Source organism: Diabrotica undecimpunctata, chromosome 1 (assembly GCF_040954645.1).
Source record: "Diabrotica undecimpunctata isolate CICGRU chromosome 1, icDiaUnde3, whole genome shotgun sequence".
Classification (NCBI taxonomy): domain Eukaryota; kingdom Metazoa; phylum Arthropoda; class Insecta; order Coleoptera; family Chrysomelidae; genus Diabrotica; species Diabrotica undecimpunctata.
In genome coordinates this window covers 13429147-13451896 of record NC_092803.1, presented here as the reverse complement: position 1 = coordinate 13451896, position 22750 = coordinate 13429147, and the positions used below count along the sequence as shown (strand labels likewise).

At 32.0% G+C, this 22750-nt stretch overlaps 2 protein-coding genes across 5 annotated transcripts in view; one reads left to right on the top strand and one right to left on the bottom strand.

The window, feature by feature from the left end:
- Positions 1 to 22750, top strand: part of rk (G-protein coupled receptor rickets) — an 896029-nt gene that overhangs the window by 648644 nt on the left and 224635 nt on the right. The gene's annotated exons all lie outside the window — the stretch shown is intronic.
- LOC140444908 (facilitated trehalose transporter Tret1-like) overlaps positions 1 to 22750 on the bottom strand; it is a 55833-nt gene that overhangs the window by 18176 nt on the left and 14907 nt on the right. The window contains exon 1 of one of the 3 annotated variants that reach the window (XM_072536607.1): positions 19937 to 20068. The exons of 1 other annotated variant lie outside the window; for it this stretch is intronic. The gene's annotated coding sequence lies outside the window, so the exon portion shown is untranslated. Of the gene's footprint in view, positions 1 to 15014; positions 15161 to 19936; positions 20069 to 22750 lie in introns of those variants that run through there. One more of the 3 variants, XM_072536597.1, reaches the window with a different exon arrangement.

Here is a 22750-nt window from a genome sequence, read left to right as displayed (position 1 = left end):
GAAGAGTTACCAATCATAAGCAACAAGAAATTATGGGGACTATTGAGAGAGATGGGATTTCGCTGGCACAACAATAGAAGAAAATCCGTTTTAATTGAAAAAGATTACATTGTATGTTGGAGACGAGATTATCTAAAAACTATTAAAAAGTACCGAGAAGAAGGGAAAACAATTTTTTATTTGGACGAGACTTGGCTAAATGAAGGTCATACTGTACCATATCTATGGGTTGATACAAATGTAAAAAGTTCTCGTCAGGCATTCATCGAAGGTGTATCTACTGGAATAAACAATATTCCCGTTGGAAAAGGACGCAGACTCATAATAACCCATATTGAAAACGAATACGGTTTTGTCAATGGTGGATTATTAAGTTTTGCCTCAAAATAAACCAAAGATTACCACGAGGAAATGACTGCTGACGTTTTTGAAGAATATTTTAAGCAAATGTTGGATTTAATTCCAAAAAATTCTGTCATAGTCATAGTTAATGCTAGTTATCATTCAAGACTAGCAGAAAAATTGCCAACAACGGCATGAAAAAAAGGAGAGATAATCGAATGGTTGGATAAACACGCAATTGAGTACAAGGAGAATTCGACAAAAAAGGAATTATTACCTATTGTAAGGCAACATAAAGCAGCTTATAAAAAATATATAATTGATGAAATGGCATTAAACCGTGATGTAATTATTTTACGTTTACCCCCATATCACTGTGATCTGAATCCGATAGAAAATATATGGTCTCAAGTAAAGCGTGAAGTCGGACGCAACAACAAAACTTTTAAATTAGAAGACTTACAACAATTATTAGAACATTCCTTATCAAAAGTAACTCCAAAAAATTGGAAAAATGCTGTTAGTCATGCTCACAAGGAAGAAAATAAAATGTGGAATTTGGATAATATGACTGATACAATGCTGGAACCGGTAATAATTAACATTGGAGTTGAAGATTCTTTAGATTCTGAAGAAAGCAGTGAATCTGAAATGGAATTTAATTAAAATAATATTCATTTTTTTTCAAATCGGCCCCTGTTAGGGCCACAAATTATTTTGTATATAACCAATAAAATAAACATCTTACATTTCTTGCAAATTCATTAGTACCTGTTAATCTCCATCACTCCGACACTGGCAACTTTATTTAGGGATTAGTAACCCTTAAAACTATTGTATTCTATTCTGCTTCAACCTTTGTACCTGATGGTTATACTCAATTTAAAATTGTTTTCCTATATACTTCTGTAAACTTGTTGACAAATATCTATTTTTCATTGAGTCACCCGTAGCAACAGTTTAGGGATTTGCATACATAATGTGCTATCAATATGATGGAAATGGACTATAATATATTCCTTGATGTCTAGCTTTGCTGTAATAAAGAGAGCTGCTTGTTTAAGTATGTTAATTTTGGGTAAGTGGCTAAGAACTACATAATAACATTTATCTTTTGTAATTTTTAGCATTTTCTCTGGACGTGATTTAAAGTATTGAGGGTTTTCAGTTTTGAAAACTGAAAACTTTCAGATTGGTATAATAGATAATTTGTATGTAAGATTACTTATTTAATTAGATATTTCACTGATGTTTGAAGAGAGCCTTTCTAACCCCATCTTAATCTCAGTTGAATTTAAGTCTTGGACTTAAACCTTTGATAGTGTCATCGTAACAGCCGAAAAAAACTGACGATATATTGAAAATATCTTGTTCCATCTGACTTATATATAGATTTTAAATATTGTTTTGCGATTTAGCAGATTATTTATTTTATGGATCTCGTCAATTTTTTTTGTAAGATAGTTCAGTTTGCCCCCATTTTTTGTTAATAAATCGTATATCTCAATGAAAACAGGCAAATTATTAGATAGTTTTTTAGCTGCTTCAACTTTAGTTACGGCTTCAAAATTCTTTTAAGGTATTTGATTTATTGATAAATTGGATAGTTTTTTATTTAGACATCTTAAGTTTGGCGAGTCACATAATGTACAAAATAGTCCTAGATTGGAAAATTTTTGGTTCAATATATGTTTTGTGGTCGTTTTATTGATACCAGGGTATTTCATTCAAAAAAATTCTGCAACAGTTGATATTTTATTTCCATTAGTTGATATCTAGTTTACTTTTTTATACTTGTTCACAACAATTTAAAGTGCAGTGAACATTTAGTACAAGAAAAACATAGTAATACTTTGTTTCAAATTATAAATCTTAACAAACTTGGCTTTATAATCCGCAGTAAATTTCCAGAGGTACAGACCCGTTTAAAAATTCGAAATTACAATACTTGTATAAATAGAAATAATTCGTTTGATAGACCAAAGTCCAAAGACTTGGACTGATATTTTAAACGAACTGTACTATAAGCTAACTTTTATTGTTCTCTAAAATAAATATTAATATAGAAAAGTAAACACAGAATGTAAAGAGTAAATCAAAAACGCATATGTCATGTGTTTTGTTGTGTTTTTGTGCGAAATACAAAAAAATTAGTTTATTTTAGGACAAAGGTATGACGACACCTTTTTGTATGTTAATCTTTACTTATCGACATAATTACATCACTACATTTAAAATTAAATATCTAGGTAGATTATTTGCAATATTCTTGACTCTGTGATGTAACATGATTTAAAAAACATTTTTAAATTTCGTGTATAAGATTAAGATATAATAAGAGAGATGATTCAGTACCACAGGTTTAATTTGTATTCTTTAAAATAGGAAATTGTAAGTATGGAAAACTATCTATTATAAAATAGCAAATTATGATTTTAGCAGAATAACAAGTTGCACACAAATGGTACAAACGAACACATGCAGCAGACAAAGAACCACACATATTAAGAAATTTAAAAACCTGTTCGTAAACATCAGGCACAACAAATACAATAAATAACCTTATAAGACTCAATGCAAACAACACAACAAGTTGTTAATCTATGAAAAATGCAGTTGAAAGCAACAGGAAGCGCTCCCAAAAGGTCTAAATTATGTACACGCCCAACAGTTCCTAAACTAGACATAATCAGTGAAGTTGAACAAGTCTGTCAAGTAATACCAACACATGAAAAGAAATTATATAGAGTACTATACAAAAAGAAACTGGAGAAAAAGACAATACCAAAGGAAAATTTTGGTAAAGAGTACCATAGAAGTCTGAAGGAGGCAAACTGGCCCTGTGTCAGTTATTATCGTTTTCTCGGAAATTCGACGATCCTTTTTTTAACTTCCTGTCGGATTTTTTGTCTATCGAGCGCTTTATTAGATTCTGCTGATTCTTTTTTCTGGATAACATTCGCTTATTTGTGAACACTCAAGACGAATGTAAATATGTCTTAACGGGGACTATCGAAACTTGAACATTGAAGAAATTTGAAAAATAAAAGATGTTTCGGGAGACCAATCTGAATTTGAAAAAAAAAATTAGTCAGACGATGAAAAATACGTACCACTACTAAAAATCTCGAAACCGAAGTGGAAGATCAAGTGAATAGAGCAAACAGAGCCGCAGGCTGCCTTAATAAAACAATAGAGAAATAAAAATATCGGGATAGAAACAAAAGGCAGAATTTACAAAACAGTTATCAGGCCAGTAATGGCATACGCGGCAGAAACAAGACCTGACACAGAGAGGACAAAAGGATGTTAAAAACAGCAGAGATGCAAACACTTAAGAAAATTGATGGTAAGACACTAGGAAACAGAGCTAGAAGTAGCTACAGATATATGACGCAGATGCAAAGTGGAGAACATCAAGAACGAAATAGAAGTGTGGAATGGAAAGATCATATAAGCCGAACGACAACAAATAGAGTAGTAAATACGGCAAGGGATGGTTCACCAATAGGAAGACGATTAGTAGGAAGACCACGAAAACGATGTAACTTACTGAGGGCACATTGAAAAACAGACAGAGTCATGTCTATATAAAAAGAGAAAGAAGAACTTAATAGTGATTCAAGTGACTCTGATGCTTCAGATCAGTTAGAAAGTTTTATTGTGTATAAAGTCATCAATTTATATAAGCAGTGCTTCTACTTTTTAGCAACATGATTCAGCTAATATTATTTGCATCTAAGCTAAGTCTCAGATAAAATGAGGTCCACAAGCAAAAGCCATTTCAATCAGAGACAGCGAACAATCCAAAGACGGAACAACATGGAAATTTATTGGTTCTAAATTAGTAAGTTTGGCATAAAAGTTTGGCTTCTGGCTTGGGTAAAATAAAAATATATTGTAAATATCACATAATGACGGTATTAGCGGTAAAGCCACTCTGAGGAGACCTAAAGAGGTCGAAGTACGTATAAACGGCTATCGCTGCTCTGTATCAAAACAAAAATCTAATACCGTCATTATGTTTTATTACTTTACTTCGGTTGGAGTACCAGAAACTGAATTCACTACGAATTTTGACCATGATGAACGGCATGTGAAATGCAATTTTAGATTCCCTTGGCGAGTAATTTATCAAGCTGTTTGCTTCGCAAGTTTTAGGAAGCACAGTTGGTAAAAATTTGAATTCGGTTTTGCCAGGTAGAAATCGTTTGATTTCTCTTTTTATATTGTAAAAAGTTACCGTTATACTGGTACTGATCTTCAAAGTAATAAAGATACAAGTGTTGGTAAACACGTTGTTTTGCGGATAATGAAAAATCAACTGGGTAAGGGCAAAAATGTTAACGACAGATAACTACTTCACTTTGATGAAATTGGCCAAGCCATTGCAAAAAAAATCAACAAGTCTTGTGGGTACTTTCAATCGAAGCAGAAAATATGTTTCTCTAAGCGTACAGCGTGAAAATAGAGAATTGTAGGTTACCCATAGGTATATTCCAGAGCGACTAGAAAATAACAATTACTACATACTAAAATAAGGAAAGAGTCATAAAAATATGCTTTCGTTAAGCACGTTACATCAATCAGTGGATGTTGCTGTCGATGAAATAAACTTTCTAAAATAGTAAGTTTTTATAAATAACACAAATATGGGGTATAAACCCCAAGACGATGACCTATGACGTGTTTTATAACATGCTTGACTTAGGAGCAATAAATGCATGAATTATTTATAAAGAAGTAACTGGAAGTAGACGCAGTCATCGTTAGATTATTTTTCAGTTGTGTGAAGAATTACGGGCTCCATACCTTGCCTCCCGAAATCTGGTACTACAGCCAGCAACACCTGTTCTACCAACAACCAGCACTGTTACTGTCCAAAAACGAAAAAAATATTAGTTGAAAATATTTTGTAAAGGAAATCATACTTCCAATCAGTGTAACGACTCTAACAAGGCAATGCGAGGCAAATGCCAAAAACTGCAAACTGTATGATGTTCCAAACGTTAACACAATGAAACTAAAGAATAAAATCAGATTTTATTGTCTAAAATTTATATCATTTCATTAAACTAGGTTTTTTTTGATTTAAGAACTTGGGGACAAAATGATCCCTTCGGGTTTTCTAGGTCGGTATGCTAAGCCAGACCCATCTAGTATGAATAAGAAAAAATTTATACAATGTAGCCAGTTTTGGTTTCCTAATACTGAAAGGAAAAGTCAATAACAAGGATATACCAACAATAGTAGCCGATTAAGAAACTCTGAGACACATCATCTTTAATCATACACAATACATATGCAACACATAAAACACGTACACAATACACGAACACTTTCACATACAAAAACGCTTATAGCACATATTAATGATGCAAAACACTTAAAATACACAAATGCACACATCAGAATTTGAAGTTAAATAGGGCAAAAATCCACTCTCATATATACCAAAGCATGGCTGCTGCCTAAAACACCGCGGCCGAGTATATCAATTTTCAACTTTTTAATTTTGTGAAATGACATAACCTTTTTGACAACTTTGGTGGTTATATACTCTTTTTAACAAATTCTTAAATAACCTTTTTTATTTCTATCTCCGGAGTGGAAATAGAAATCAATTTTTTTAGTTAACAATGTAATACATTTTCATTATTACATCGAGATTGTAAACAAGCATTTAAAAAATAACACAGAAAAATCATTTAAAACTACTTACAAAATATTAAAATATCGAAAACATATGTGTTACTGTCGAGCAGATAGTAAAGGGACTGAAAGCACCAACTAATCAAGGAAAAATGAGAACAACATAAATTATAGGGCGCGGCTACTCCTTATTAATGATATTGTTTATGGTATTGCTTTTCACATATTAAAAAAAATGTGTACCAAGGAAAGATAAATAAGAAGATTAAATAGTGACCTACAATATTATAAAATACGGATGAGTTTTTAACGGACGCGATGTCAAAATATTTACCCTTACCGTTTGTTCAAGTGATTCAACGTTTTTTCTTTTCAATTGCATCTTTTTATACGCCAGTAAATAACCATTTTGGAGTTTAATTTATTTCAGCACAACGAATTTGCTTGAAAATTTAGGTTTAGGTTTCTCTTACCCTTTACTTCACTTTCAGATTTGAACACATGGTTGCTTTTACTTGGGGGGTCAAAGCCACTCCCCGGGGATGAAAAACGAACGTTCAAAATAAGTCCGAAAACAGATCAATTAACTAATTCTAAGCAACTTTTGTTCGGTAGAGTTTTTGCGCAAAGTCAATACTTTTTGAGTTATTTGCGAGTGTTCATAATGTTTATTTTTTAAAATAGATACCCCATTTTCAGACGGTTTTTCACAAATAACTCAAAAAGTTATTATTTTATCGATAAAAATATTCTAAGCAAAAACGTAGCTTATAAGAACATGAAGTCTATAGACCCTATGAAGTCGGAATCAGAGTTGTAGCTCATTAAACATAGGTTCTAATTTGTCAAATTCCAAACGTCAAATAACCAAGCAATACAGCAGTTTTCGAGAAAAACTCATTAAAACTTTTAGAAAGTGTTCTAAAAAATCTTTATTTTTGTTTTTTTTTTTAATTCTAGCATAAAAACTAAGTAAATTACGCTCAAAATATCCCTTTATGGTAAAAAACCACTGAAAATCACCCCCTAATTAGCAACCCAGATGAAATTATTAGGTATTTACTTTATTTATGTATTTTTTATATGATCTGTAAGTTGACCGGTTCAAACTAGTTATTAAAAAAAAATGATTTTAAAGAAAAAAAAAAAATTTGAAATTTTGAAAAAAAATCTTTTTCTGCTTGTTTATCTTGAAATTGCTCTGTTTAATCTTAATTGTTTTTACCTCCTAACCGTGACCTAGTCTGTTTAGCTAGTTTGTCTATATAATGTCTTGATGGGTCCCTAGACAAGAAGCGAGTGGCCACGTCTATTTTTATTTATTATTTTATTTTAATTTTAATTTTATTGCAATAATACTCAATTAATTTTCAACAACTTTTTTTTTCTCTAGTTTAATGAAATTGTTGAGACTGGCTGAATCGCTAACGCCGAGGCCAAAAAAAAATATTAATCATTATTAATTTTTATTTTAAATTTTTTTTGAAAATGATTTCCGGATTGTAAATCGAAACGTCGAAAGAAAAACAAAATATAATTTTCATTACAATCAACCAATATAAATAATATTAAACCTCCGTTCATTAAACTCATTTTAAAATCTTTTTTTTTTTATTTCGTTTAATTTTTAACAGTGGATTAATTAACCTTTTCAGTTCCACTGACATTAAAAAAACAGTACCCTCGTAGTAGATTTGTCCTTCCACAGGAACAAATTGTTCTATAATTTTAAATAAATAGATTGTGTTTTTTGAGCGTACTACAATTTACCTTGCAACCGACAACCTTTCTAAAGTAATTAAAAGACTATGCACGCCTATGGGTGATGTTTGAACAATTTCAGGTTTGAAATCCCAAGTCAGTGGTTTCGGGTAGATTTGCTGTGCTGTGAAAGTTATACATAAATAATTACATATTGAGTCTGGTTTTTTGTCCAACGTCCAACAACAACAACTGTAACCTTGTGAATTTGGTGAGTTAATTTTGCTATACCTATCAATAGTTTTGCATTTAAACATAGTGTGGTGTTTATAGAGGAGGTATTTTTTATGTCCCTGTGCAGGGACAAAATAACTTTATCCTTAAGTGCAAATGCTTTTGATTTAGATATGTACTAGCTACTTATGTTTTCTTTTTTATTTCAGGAAATGTGGAAAAACAAGAAGCCCCTTACTGAAGAGGAACTGTTGTACTATTAAGAAAATGATGACAATACGAAATTGAGGACGATAAAAAAGGAGACATGACTGTCAAAGATAAAAATTTTTCACCTCTATTTGCAGAAAGTGATCTAGAAAATGAAGAACTAGAGAAAACGTGCTCAGAAGTACAAAATGAAAATGAAATGGAACTAGAAGAAAACTTCGATCTAAAACAACAAATAGATGACTTCCACAAAACATATGACCTCATTGAAAAATCTAAAATTTAATGGATGAATAATGTAACGTATGAAACAAGACGTATTTGGTGGTATACACCTGCCCCTGACCTTGTTTATGAAATACCTTTTCCTATTGATTTTTTCATGAGATATATTCCAGAAGAAGTAATGCAGCAGATGGTCAACATGACGAATTTATATATTACTCAGAAGACTATTCCACGAATGTGTCCAACAACATTGGAAGAAATGAAAAAGTTTATTGGTGTACATATCGCAATTGGCAATTTGCAGTTTCCGAGAGTTAGGATGTATTGGAGTCCCCTCCAATGGAATTTCGCTAATAAAAGATTCCATTGGCCTACATAGATTCTTCAAGCTTAGACAAGCATTACATTTAGTGCATATTACTAGCCGTCCCGACAATAACACAGACAGAATTTAGAAAGTCCGGGTTTTAGCGGGACAAAGTGGTATAATGTATGACTTTTTAATATATTAAGGTAGCACTACTGAAACAAAGCCGGTCTACAAGCATTTTGGTAGTGCCGCAGGGGTTGTCATGCAATTAACAGAAAGAATAAGTGATTAAAATCATGGTTTTATTTCGACAACTAATTAGGAAATTACTATCTTTTCCAATTTTTGTTGTCAAAATCAATTTTTGCAGTGATTACGATAAGCGTAAACCATTTTTCAAATGCTCAACTATCTACTGATAAAGAATTAAAGAAAAAAGGGCGTGGATCTTCTTCTGTTGCACTTAGTAATGACGGAATTATAATAACCAAATGGTACGATAACAAATCGATTATCACAGCATCCAATTTCATTGGAATCAAAAAAGAGGACTGCTGTACTAGATGGGACAAAAAATCAAATAGTTACTTTCAAATCCCAAGATCAGAAGCAATAAAAATGTATAATGAAAATAAGGGAGGGGTGGATAAGGTTGACTTTTTGTTAAGCATTTATCGTTCATTAGTCAGATCTAGAAAATGAACTATTAAGTAGGGATGGGAAAAACCTACCGATTTTAACCGAAAACCGGTTTTTCTAGTTCGCAATAACCGGTTTTATCGGTTGTTTTTTTGTCCCGGTTATAACCGGTTTTTTTATTTTTAAAGTAAAAACCGGTTATTAGGTTTTTACGGTGATTATGATTAGGTTAGGTATTTTTTTGGATCGCAATCATAATTATTATTTTCAAGTAATTATTCCAAACAAAACCATAATTCAAATTTTATTTTATTTTATAAATACAGAACCAAACTGAAAAAGTGCAAACTCTCATCAGCCAGAAACAATTAAGTTTTATTATAATATTTCGTTGAACAGGTATTTGTAATCATAATATTTACATAAGAAGTGATCTTTTACATCATCTATTTTTCACACTTGACTCTTGACATTGAAAGTGGGTGAATGGTTGTTTCTAGTTGTTTCTGATTACCAAAAATAATGTTCTGACTATAAATATCGAATTACCCATTACGAATACGAATCTCCAAGGATTTCCCTACGTTTTCAAAACGATACACACATACAGGAAGTATTAAATGAGTTAAAATGTACCTATTATACAAATATACAAACGTGTTAAAAGTAATACATGATAATTTTTTTTTGATGGTAGTAAAAATAAAAGATGAATTGCATTATTCAATTTATTTTTAAGTAAAATATTTATGTTGATATTATTTTTTTTAAATCCCATTTGAAAGAGGGAAATTTTGGGAAAATTGAAAAGGTTGGGGTGGGGAATTTTTTGGGTTTGGGAGGAGAGGAAAATTGGTGGGTATTTTAGAGGATTATATTTTTAAATGGTAAATTAAATTTGCATCATTAATTGAATACAATAATTGCATATTATATTCTACTCTCATTATATTCATTGACAATAGAACTTGAATTATTTTAGCGCTCTCTGTTGAGCAGTAGTGTAATAATTTTGGTTTACTGCTCTCTGCATCTGACTACAACCAGATGGAATTCTGTCTACCATATGCTTAAAAGATTTACACTAATGTCCCCATATATAGCAACAATATTGGCAGATCCCTCAATTAAAAAAGCACCGAGGATGATTTCTGATTCAGATATAAAACTAATCACTGAAATTGTAAGCATTTTATCGCCTTTCGATGAGGCCACAAAGGAGATTTCGGGTTCCCAGTACATTACTGCTAGCCTTGTTATCCCCCTTGTGTCTATTATCGAAAGATTTTTAAGAAACCTCAAGCCAAACCTTAGTACAGCTCAAAACTTATACCAAAAGCTTATAACTAGCCTTCAAGAGAGGGGTACTAGGCTTTTACGAAATCCCCTGCTTTGCCATGCTACAATCACGGACCCGAGGTTCAAAAAACTATATCTGAATCCGTATATAGCGGAGACAGTCACATCCAATTTAGGCTCAGAAGTTAGGACGTAACTGACCGAAATCGGAAAACTTTCTCCTTCCTGCTCCTTCCAGAATGAAGAAGCCAAAGTGAGTTTAAAATCAAACCCTCTTTGGTCTTCACACGATCTGGAGTTGGTGAACAGTGGTTTCAGTTCAAGTTCTCAGGACACACAGATTCAAAGTTCTTTTTCAAATGAACTGACTCTATATCCGCAGCGGCCTTTGCTGCCAAGTGATCCGTTTTCATTCTGGGATCAGAACAGAACCTGTATGCCAGGCTTGGCTTTTATAACTAAAAAAATACATGTCGTTGGTCGGAAGTTCGGTGGCATCAGAGAGACTTGTGTCATCATTGAATGATATTGTGTCAGATGAGAGAAGCCGCTTAACCGACCAACATTTTATATGAACGAGTTTTTCTTAATAGGCTTCATGAAAAATACTGGCCAACATAATGCTAAATCCATTTCATATAATATAACCTATTTGTAACCTTCTAACCTATACTTTTTTACTTAAAATATTACTTCATATTCTTTTATTGTATATTATTGCAATATGTATATATTAATCTTACGCTATATTATATTTAATAATAATCATAATAATCATAATCATAATTAATAATAAAATAATAAATAAATATAATAATTAATAGAATAAAATGGTTTTATTAAAAATTGTGTTTTATTTATATTGATATTGATGTTCTTTCGATAGTTCTAATTTTGATCATATTGATATCGAGTCGAATGAAGTATCGCAAACTAAAGTGCATTGTAAATGTAACTTTGTAACTATTGGATTAAAAAAACCGAAAACCGGTTTTTGGAAAAACCGGTTTTTTTGGCCGGTTATAACCGCCAGGTTAAACCGTCAGCAAAAAAAACCGGTATAACCGAACACCGGTGTTTTGTCCAAAAACGCCATCCCTACTATTAAGATGATATTTCACGCAATTGATCTGGCTTTAGTGAATTCGTGGCTGGAGTACAAACACCAAGCTCTTGTTTTAGGAATCAACAAAAAAAAGATAATGGATCTTCTGGCATTTTGCGAAAGTGTAGCAGAGCATCTAATATTATTTAAAAATCTTCCTAAGCGAGGAAGGCCAAGTGACAAGGATTCGCGAGTTCTAGCAAAAAAAGTGTGAAGCAAGACCTTTCGTAGAAATAAGACCTGACGGCTACAACCATACTCCCAATGTAGACGAAAAAAAGATAATTCTAGATGCAAATTGGAGGGGTGCAAAAATAAGACCCATATATTTTGTTCCAAATGTGAAGTTCATCTGTGTCTGATGAAGGGAAGGAACTGTTTTTCAAAATTTCATTCAAAATAATGTTCGTTTTGTTATTTTTATGTGAATAAATATTTCCAGCGTAAAGAATGTTTTGTATTATTTTGATTCACCAAGACATAATGTTCCTTCAGAGAGACATTACAAAAAACTACTAAAGATTATGAAAATGTTACTTTTACGAAAAATAATCTCTTAATTATGGCAATTAAAGTACGCAAAATAAATTATATAATTTTTTTCTCAAAAAACGACAGACGTATACTTCACTGATCGTAATGTCTCTCTGGAGGGACAAATTCACTGAAAGGGTTAAACTGTGATTGAAGAAATGGCCCTATGTACGTTACATTTCTAAACCCTATAATACGCACTTGCTGTGACGCCATGCTTAATCTTATCTCTAAAGCATCTAATTTATTTTAATACTGCGTAATTTTCACGAAAATAAATACAGCAGCTTTATATCTGATTTAAGATAAATTATTTAATATTTATCACAAATAAAAACTAGTAATCAAACCGGACGCGCGCTATTACGAGGGTTATTTTAAAAATTATTAATACTTGGCCATTCGACAATTGACCAGGTGCATAGAATAACTGCTATAATTGAAAGATCATTAGAGAAAAGAAAAGTCTGTTCTGCAACCTTCCTAGATGTGGCACAGGCGTTTGATAAAGTCTGGCATAAGGGTTTGATACATAAACTTAAATCATTCATGCCTAAACAATATTCAAATATATTACAATCATATCTAGCGAACAGATATTTTAGAGTTAAACAAGAAGATGCATACACTGATCTCAAGGATATTGAAGCAGATGTTCCACAAGGGAGTGTATTGGGTCCAGTCCTATATCTAATATACACGTGTGATATACCTGAACTAGAAGACGACACCATAGCTGCCTTCGCAGATGACACTGCTGTCTTAGCGGTAGGTGACACCGTCGAAGAAGCTACAGAAAAACTACAAAATTCAATAAATAAAATCCATGAATGGACCAAAAAATGGAAAATTAAACTGAATGAGAATAAATCAGTCCATATAAATTTTACCAATAAGAGAATTAATAATATTCCTATTAGAATAAATGATGTCCAAGTGCCTATTGCAACATCAGCAAAGTACTTGGGGATCACTCTTGATGCGAAACTTCGCTGGAAAGCTCACGTGAAGAAGAAAAGAGAAGAACTAGGCATCCGCTACAAGAAAATGTATTGGTTAATGGGAAGACATTCCTCTCTATCCATAAATAATAAACTCCTAATCTATAAACAAATACTGAGACCAGTATGGACCTATGGCTACCAACTCTGGGGCTGTGCCAAGCCTAGTAACAACGACCTTCATCGGGACCTCAAGATGGAAGACGTCAATCAGATAATCAAGAAATTTGCAGGGAGCCATGAACAACGACTACATCATCATGTAAACGTCGAGGCTATCCAGCTCCTCGACAATACGAACCTAGAAAGAAGGCTCAAAAGAACAAAGCCTTTTGAACTGGTATAATGAGTGAGTGAAAAGCAGAGTAAAGTGTTGTGCGAGTATGCATGCTAAATTTAATGCTAGTTATTAGAAATAATAGGAAAGATACTAGTGAGTAGACACCTAATTTTAAGATTTCATTAGTAATTTAAGTTAGAAACAAATTGATAATTTGTCTTACTGACCAGATTTTAATGTAAGTACACTTCTGTGTCTTTAGTAAAAAAAAAAAAGAAAAAAAAAAATTAATACTTGGCCATTGGTAGATATATAACGCAAATCCTTTGACTGGATATAAATAGGCGTACTTCATGAAGTTTTAAAGGGAACCCCAATTTTCGGAATATTGGTTATAATCGAACCGATTGTAACTCAAACACAACTTAACGGTCAAAAAACAGGTTAAAATGGTCAAAGGGCATAAAGATTAGGCATATTCACGATAATATACAATACACTGAAGTGATAAGTCAAGATTGAAGTATTTGTTGGAGACAATATGATCGCGTTATTCGCACGTACAGTTAAGCTTTCTATCCGGACTTTTAACCTGCAGCATATCGTCTAAAGGTGTGGGAAAGTTTCATTTTATCGATGGAATTGTAAATAAGGACACATAGTTAAAGATTTTAGAATCTCTTTTACCGAATATTTAACAGAGTTGAAGGAAAAGAGTAAGAGGGGTAAATTCAAGAAAAAATTGTAAGTAATATAAGATTTATTACACCGGAATTGTGCTAGAACTTGTTAAAAACTTTTGGATGTAGTTGAAATTAAAGAGAATGTCACTTAGTGGTAAACTTTTTTTGTATTTTTTTTTTGTCCATATTACATATTGTATGCGTTTTTTTTTAATTGTTGTTATTCTGTTTAATTAATCGTTTTAATTACTTTTGTTCTTGTTCTCTAAAATTTATTGTTCTTTTCAATCTAACGCTCGGTCAACTAACCTGGGAAGCGCCTCAAATACAGTGTAACAAATTCTAGCTTCAAATGCAGGGACTCTGCATATTGCCTCAGCTATCTCCACATGGATGAGTGCTTGTACCAGTTCCATGACCAAACCATGACCAAGCTGTGTTTGTAATGACTTTTGTATACCTCTTGTATATTGGTATTTTTTAAATTTTGACCATAGTACTGAAGATGGATTTGTAAGTCGAAAGCGCTCAGATAGTAATTAAATGCTTTACACACTTTTAAAATACTTTTCTTTTCAATTCATTCATTTGTCATAAGTGTGTACGAAACATATTAGTATTTTGCAATTATTATTACGAATAAGAGTCCGAGGAACTTCTCAGAACTCCCAGTTCTGTAGCGTATGTACGTTACATAAAAAAAATACAAAAATAGAAAGATTTTGATGACGACATAATGCAACGTTTAATGAAATGAATTCGTAAAATAAGAAATTTATTAAAACAAAATACTTACGTTAACAAAAATCTAACCTAAAACTTTATCGTAAATGTTCAGACACAGCTATATCTCATAATCACATCTGATTTGTTTGGCTAACAACCAGAAACTGAGGATATACATTTTTGAAACTCATCATCAAATTTTCAACTTGACCTTTGTTTATTTAAAAACTGGTAATTAAAAACATCTCATCGTTAAGGCACAACAAAATTATCTTCACTGATTATTTTTGAATAACTGTACGAAGGTACTTAAATCGAGCATTAAAAGCATTGTAGATAATAGCATTGTGCAAATATGCGAATTATCTGGTTATTATAATAACGAATCACTTAAACATTTTAATATTGAATTGTAATCGGAAATATGTCAAATTAATTAGCAGTTTTATAAAACGCTTTGATAATCTTATTATCGATTTTTTTTTATTTAATTTACAACTTTATATATACATAAATCGCATACAGTATGTCCATGCCTAGTGTGCCTAACAGGAAAATTTTTTATATTTATTTTTAGGGAAAAAATCGTGCTTGATAAAAAGTTTTGTTTGTTATAAAATCGCATAATATAAAATAAGGCTCAAGTTGTTTAAACCTTTATTTTAAAGTTAATTTTATGTAAATCCCATGCATTTTTGTTGTCATCTTCCTTCTTTGTGGTCAAAGAAATTGCTCATAATCCGCATATTATGTTCGAAAGCAAATTCAATTACTCTTCTACCATCTTCTTCTCCAAAACTACCCTGGTTGAAAGTATTAATTCTTCCATTACAATTTATTCAGGTATATTCATGAATTATATTATGTAAGTTGACTGTAACTAGTTTAGAAGGTTTAGTTTTGAAAAAATTCGACTTTAAAGTCAAGACAGTATTTTCGAAATTTCTCAAAAAATTCCCTTTTTTAACACTGCGCAGCATGTGTGAGGCAAAACTATTTTTTTAAATTTATTTTATATTTATTTGCCCAAATTGGGCGATGTTTTAGGTACCTTTCAAGTTAAAGAATCTGTATGTAGGTATACGCATTTTTTTATTGAAAAAAAAATAATATACTTTCGAGATATAGCGCCAAATGGACTGATAGGCTCGGTCGTCCAATACACATAATGTAGTTCCTTCTAGCGTTTAAGAACTGAAATACTATACGAATAATTGCCAAAGTCACTCAAACTAAATCCCGGGGTTCCCTATCCTTTAAAAATGCATTTATAATGGCATGCCACTGCAATTTTCTATGTCTCTAAAAAATTTAAAAGTGTCTTAGTAGTATCGTCTTTGTATCGCGATATTCACATCAATCCGTCAACTGGAGATGCCCAAAAACTAGAAATAATATCTTTCTACAACCTGAAAAAAACTGGAGTAGATGTGGTAGATAGAATAGCTTTAAATATAATGCAGCCAGAGGAACTAGAAGATGGACAATGGTAACATTTTATAGCCACAAAATGTGGCTGCAATTAACGCTTTTGTTATAACCAGGCACAATTATCCAGATGCAACCTGTAGCAAAGAGAGAAGAATCTTAAAAAAAAAATAAGACTTGACTTGGTTAAACCAAAGATTGCAGCATGGGTTTTAACTGAGACGTTGCCTAGATCCAGATCTTTCACCAAACAAAAGGGGATATTGCAAACCTGTTGTGCAGAGTGTCCAAACCAAAATTAGGAAAAAAATTTCAATTTTAGGTCAAAGTCATTTTTGCTGGTAGTTTTGGAGTAAAATCTTGTGTTTTGTTAGTTTTTAGTGATGTATTTCTTTATTAAACTGAATAGGTTTTAAAAAAGGTGAAAAATTGCCAAAAAAAATAACAGGCCTCACCCGTGTACTCGTGTAATTTTTAACCCACCCGTCCAGTGGTGGGTTGAAATAACTCAACAACTACCTAAGTGTTGACACGTGTCCACCCCCAAGTTGAGGAGGTAACCACCCCCAGAGAAAAAGCACATATTGACATAGGGTAGATTTTGACCTTTGAGTTATCTATTAACTACTGTCAAAATTTCAAGCACATACATAGTTGCATATCAAAAAATTTAGAGATTTTCTACTATTTTTACCGTCATATCCTGGATTATAATACTCGTCTTTATCTGATGACACAAAGCCAAGTTGTAATTAAGATACTATTTTATTAGGAATAAGCCACAATTAAAGGTTAAAACAAGTTTATTGACGTTTCAATTTTCACTTCGGAAATCGTTCTCAAAATAAAAACATTAATAAATTTACCAAAAAACATATTAAACAAAAAATTGGAAAAACCACTGCAAGAGAATAGGAATCCCCATAGAAAATGACGTACTGTTCTCTCTGAACTTTGCAAATAACCAAGTCGTCCTAGCTCAAGATTCTTATGATCCAGAAATTATAAAACGCGTCTATACAGAGACTATGTAAAATGGTGGTTACAAGTCAGCATGAAGAAAACAGAATATTTAGTTATCAATTCACATGCAAGGTTTGAAGTTTTGATAGACGAGGACGTGGAAATCAAACAAGTGGAAACATTTACATATCTATGTGCACTCATTGATAAGAACGGCTTGGGAGAAACCGAAACTAAACACCGCATTAATCAGGGATGTAAAATTGTAGGATGTGTGAACTCCTTATGGGAGGATCGCAACATTCGGATCGAAACAAAAATAGAATAGGTTAAACCAAAATTGAATCAGTTCTTTATTATGGCTTTAAAGTATGGACAATTAATGCAGACCTGAAGAGAAGATTGTTGGCAGTTGAAATGGATTATTTGAGAAGAAGTGCTAGAACATCAAGACTGGAAAGGAAGACCAACGAATCTATGAGAAATAACATGCTACAGAAACGGTCATTGACAGACGGAAGTCCCCTGGAAGAAGAAAAAGAGGTAAACGTCAACGCTCATGGAATGAAGGAAACAGAAGAGCGATGGAATCGAGAGATTTAGAGTAGGAGCATGCCTTGGACCGGGAGGATTGGCGGAGGAGAACGAGAATACGGCGATAGCTGTCTCCAAAATGTATTGCATTTACAAGTTGGATCCTGTAATATATATGTATAGATCCAAAGATCTGGATCTAGGCAATGTCTCAGTTAAAACCCATGCTGCAATCTTTGGTTTAACCAAGTCAAGTCTTATTTTTTTTTAAAGATTTTTCTATCTTTGCTACAGGTTGCATCTGGATAATTGTGCCTGGTTATAACAAAAGCGTTAATTGCAATCACATTTTGTGGCTATAAAATGTTACCATTGTCCATCTTCTAGTTCCTCTGGCTGCATTATATTTAAAGCTATTCTATCTACCACTTCTACTCCAGTTTTTTTCAGGTTGTAGAAAGATATTATTTCTGGTTTTCGGATTGATGTGATTATCGCGATACAAAGAAGACCTACTAAGACACTTTTAAATTTTTTAGAGACATAGAAAATTGCGGTGGCATGCCATTATAAATGCATTTTTAAAGAATAGGGAACCTCGGGATTTAGTTTGAGTGACTTTGGCAATTATTTGCATAGTATTTCAGTTCTTAAACGCTAGATCGAACTACATTATGTGTATTGGACGACCGAGCCTATCAGTCCATTTGGCGCTATATCTCGAAAGTATATTATTTTTTTTTAATAAAAAAATACGTATACCTACATACAGATTCTTTAACTTGAAAGGTACCTAAAAGATCGCCCAATTTTGGCAAATAAATGTAAAATAAATTTAAAAAAATAGTTTTGCCTCACACATGCTGCGCAGTGTTAAAAAAGGGAATTTTTTGAGAAATTTCTAAAATACTGTCTTGACTTTAAAGTCGAATTTTTTCAAAACTAAACCTTCTAAACTAGTTACAGTCAACTTACATAATATAATTCATGAATATACCTGAAGTAAATTGTAATGGAAGAACTAATACTTTTAACCAGGGTAGTTTTGGAGAAGAAGATGGCAGAAGAGTAATTGAATTTGCTTTCGAACATAATATGCGGATTATGAGCAATTTCTTTGACCACAAAGAAGGAAGATGACAACAAAAATGCATGGGGATTTACATAAAATTAACTTTAAAATAAAGGTTTAAACAACTTGAGCCTTATTTTATATTATGGGATTTTATAACAAACAAAACTTTTTATCAAGCACGATTTTTTCCCTAAAAATAAATATAAAAAATTTTCCTGTTAGGCACACTACCCATGGACATACTGTATGCGATTTATGTATATATAAAGTTGTAAATAACATAAAAAAAATCGATAATAAGATTATCAAAGCGTTTCATAAGACTGCTAATTAATTTGACATATTTCCGATTACAATTCAATATTAAAATGTTTAAGTTTAATTCTTTTTTAAAGTAGATACTATTTTATTGGAAATAGGCCACAATTGAAGGTTAAATTTTATTTTATTTTAACCTTTAATTGTGGCTCATTCTCAGTACAATAGTATCTACTTTAAAACGCCACAAGAAAATAGCTTCAGAACAATATCAAGTTGTAACTCTTCCATATTTCGCTAGATAACAAAATTATTACAACATTTATGCAATGATAAAAATTATAAATTTTTTGGAGAAACAAGGACATTTGCAAATTTTACCACTTTCAGGCAGCTTTAAGAGGAGATGTTTAAGAAAAATCCTAAAAAACTTTTACGTATTATAGTATATAGAGGTCTAAAACTGTGGACAACAAACTTCTACTTTCTATTGTAATTTGTGTTTAAATTTTTGATGTAACTAACTCTCAAAGCTTTAAATACGTGTTATGTAAATAAATTTGCACGTATGTGTTTCCCCAAGGGTGCGACATGTTTTATTATAACAGCAATGAGAAGAGCCAAAGCAAGTCCTACTTCTTTTCAATGTGACTTGTGACTGACCGGTAAGAGGTAGATAGCAAATAAAACTATCAGACAAAATAAAATGGCTAAACCTATCAATAATTACTTACTATAAATATATAACTTCTTGTACTAAAACCAGCTTAGCATGTAAACCAACACTCATACTTTAACTAATATCATACGAGCACTAAAATTGTCTGCTTTCAAATCCAATTAAAAGCACACCATTTAAAACAGCAAGGTCTGCTTGAAATACTATAATAACTGAAATAATTATTTCAAGCTTATCTCGTATAGAAGCGAAAATCAGCTAATTGTAAATGTACAGAGTGGTTTATTATGCACTATAATAAAAATTAATAGTGTTGTAATTAAATTATTATATTACACCATTTGTTGATTCTGAGCAAAAAATAAAAAGATAAAATTCTTAATGTTTGTAGATTATAGTCATAAGCAACATTTCTCTCAAATAAATTTTAAAAAACAGAAAGGTTTTAACAAAAATATTAAATCCTGGAAGTATATACAAAAATCGGTTTTAAAACGTTTTTTTTGGTAAACATCTCAAACTACTCACAGATAGTACTCGTTTATCGGGGATTCACAGCTTTATGCTGTAGATAGTTGTTCAAATTATGTAAAAATTGATTAGTTTTCACTTAAATCTAGTTCTCGCATTACAATGGCCAAATTAAATGAACTCGCTGGCCCGTGTGGTATAAAAAGAAAACGTGTTGTGAAAGTAAGAAATCCAAACAATCTTTCAATTCAGGAAATGTTAGAATTCTGAAATTTGTAATATTACTAATAGGGGTAGAAAATTGGGGACAGAAATTATGGGGGCGAAGATAAGGCAAGCAAAATAAACGCTACTTGTGCGAACGACACTCAGGGTTTTGTTAGGAGAGCTGAGGTCGTGGATAAGTAAATGACATGGGGTCAAATTGGGGCAACTACAAATATATAAAACAAAGGGTCATGAATGCCTTGGGACAAATAAAACAAAAAGAAACAGGAAACACCTCTAGTAATTTATAAAGAGCGCCACTTCAAGGTGCCTAATTATAACCATTACAACAGCTAGTTGTTACTAGGGAAGTAATTATCAGAAATGCAAAACATATCTTTTTCAAATGAAACTCAAAAAAAGGGTTAGTTTAAAAAAATAAACAAAATGTGAAGAAACAAAATTTAACATTTTTTGCTGTGTCACCACAAACAGTTACAAAATAGACAGTGCAAAAATGTTACAAAAATAGTCGCAAAATACAAAAATACAAAAAACTTACATGTGTCATCTGTTTACAAATTCCAAGAGTTTGAGATACTAGAAAAACTTACAAATGTTACCGCACAGAGATTAATCTTTCTTTAATACAAACAAAATAAATACCTAAATATCGAAAATAATAAAGCTAGCTGTCATATGTTAACATTAAATTTAAGAAACTGAACAAATAAATTGACAGCTAAAGTCAAACCCTAAAATGTTAAAATTTATTAATTAATACAAATCCTTTTAAATTCTAATGAAAGCAATTATTACTATTATTAAAAAAAATGTCTGTCTTTACTTTTGAACAAACACTGCATCGTACACTGCGAATTGGATCGACCATTTGAGGCCGAAGCCGGCACTGAGCACAAAACTTATGACTCTGCCTCTTAAAACTCAGGAACAGGTAGAATTAGACTGCATTAACTAATTAACTGCTACTAAAATTGTTTTCCATAGTAAAACGAAGATTTCCATGAAAAGGGAAAAAGCAAAAAACAGAAAACTACAAATTCGACGTGAATTTGGACATAACGCTGGAGCCTATCACTCTTGACTTGACCGCAGCTCCAGAGAGAGTGCTCTTTAAAAATTGATCGCATAAGTTAGAATAAACAAAGCACTTTGGGTATAAACAAGACACAACGAAAATGAAGACGTAAATTATTAATTTGAAAACGCAATATCGGGCGGTTTGAACAAAGAAATATCGAAGAATTTGCGCCTGTGACATAAACAAACAATAAAATTATTTTTTATCGACTTGGCGACATGAAAAGAACGAAATATTATTTGGGTCTTAAATTGAAAGATACGAACTAAGAAACATTGAAAAAATTCTTCGTTAGTATAATGCATATATAAGGAGAATATCATTTAATACATATACGAGAGGATTTCAAGAAATTTACAAATGCTACAAATTGAAGTAGAATCTGAGTCCGATGAAGGAAAGTTAATTACTTTCATTCATACGTTCATTACCTAATGAACATTATAATATAATATTTTACCCCAAAAAGACAATAGTTCTGAAAGTTAAGATAAGAATATTTAACAAAATGATATAGATCCATCTGCTAGTGGTAATGAAAATATATGGACAGATACAACAGATAATATAAAAAAAATACTTTTTTTCGTAGATTCGTTCAGACTATGAATTGACAATAACTTATTGCAAATTATAGCCTCGCAGATGAACAGCTACGCCGTTAAAGTGCTATCTACTAGTAGTGGAGGTGAACGCTCGAGAATTTCTAGTGCAATACATTCTGGAACAATACGGTTACCTAAAATTCAAGACTACTACAATAGCTATTTTTAACGTGTTTTCAAAAATATATAAGCAGAGACTGGTATTTACTCATCATAACATGCTTTCACTTTTCATAAAATGTTCAAAACATGAACAACTCCCGAAAGATCGCTTATACAAAATCAGACCATTACTAAATTATTTTAGCATCAAAATGAAAACTGTGATGGGCCTGCGTAGCGCAAGCGGTAGGATGCTTGACTCGCAAGCCGGTGGTCCGGGGTTCGAATCCCACCGCCGGCAAGAACATCTAGACATTTTAAAAATGTCTATAGGCCCCAGGTCGACTCAGCCTGAATAAAAATGAGTACCTTGGGTAAAACC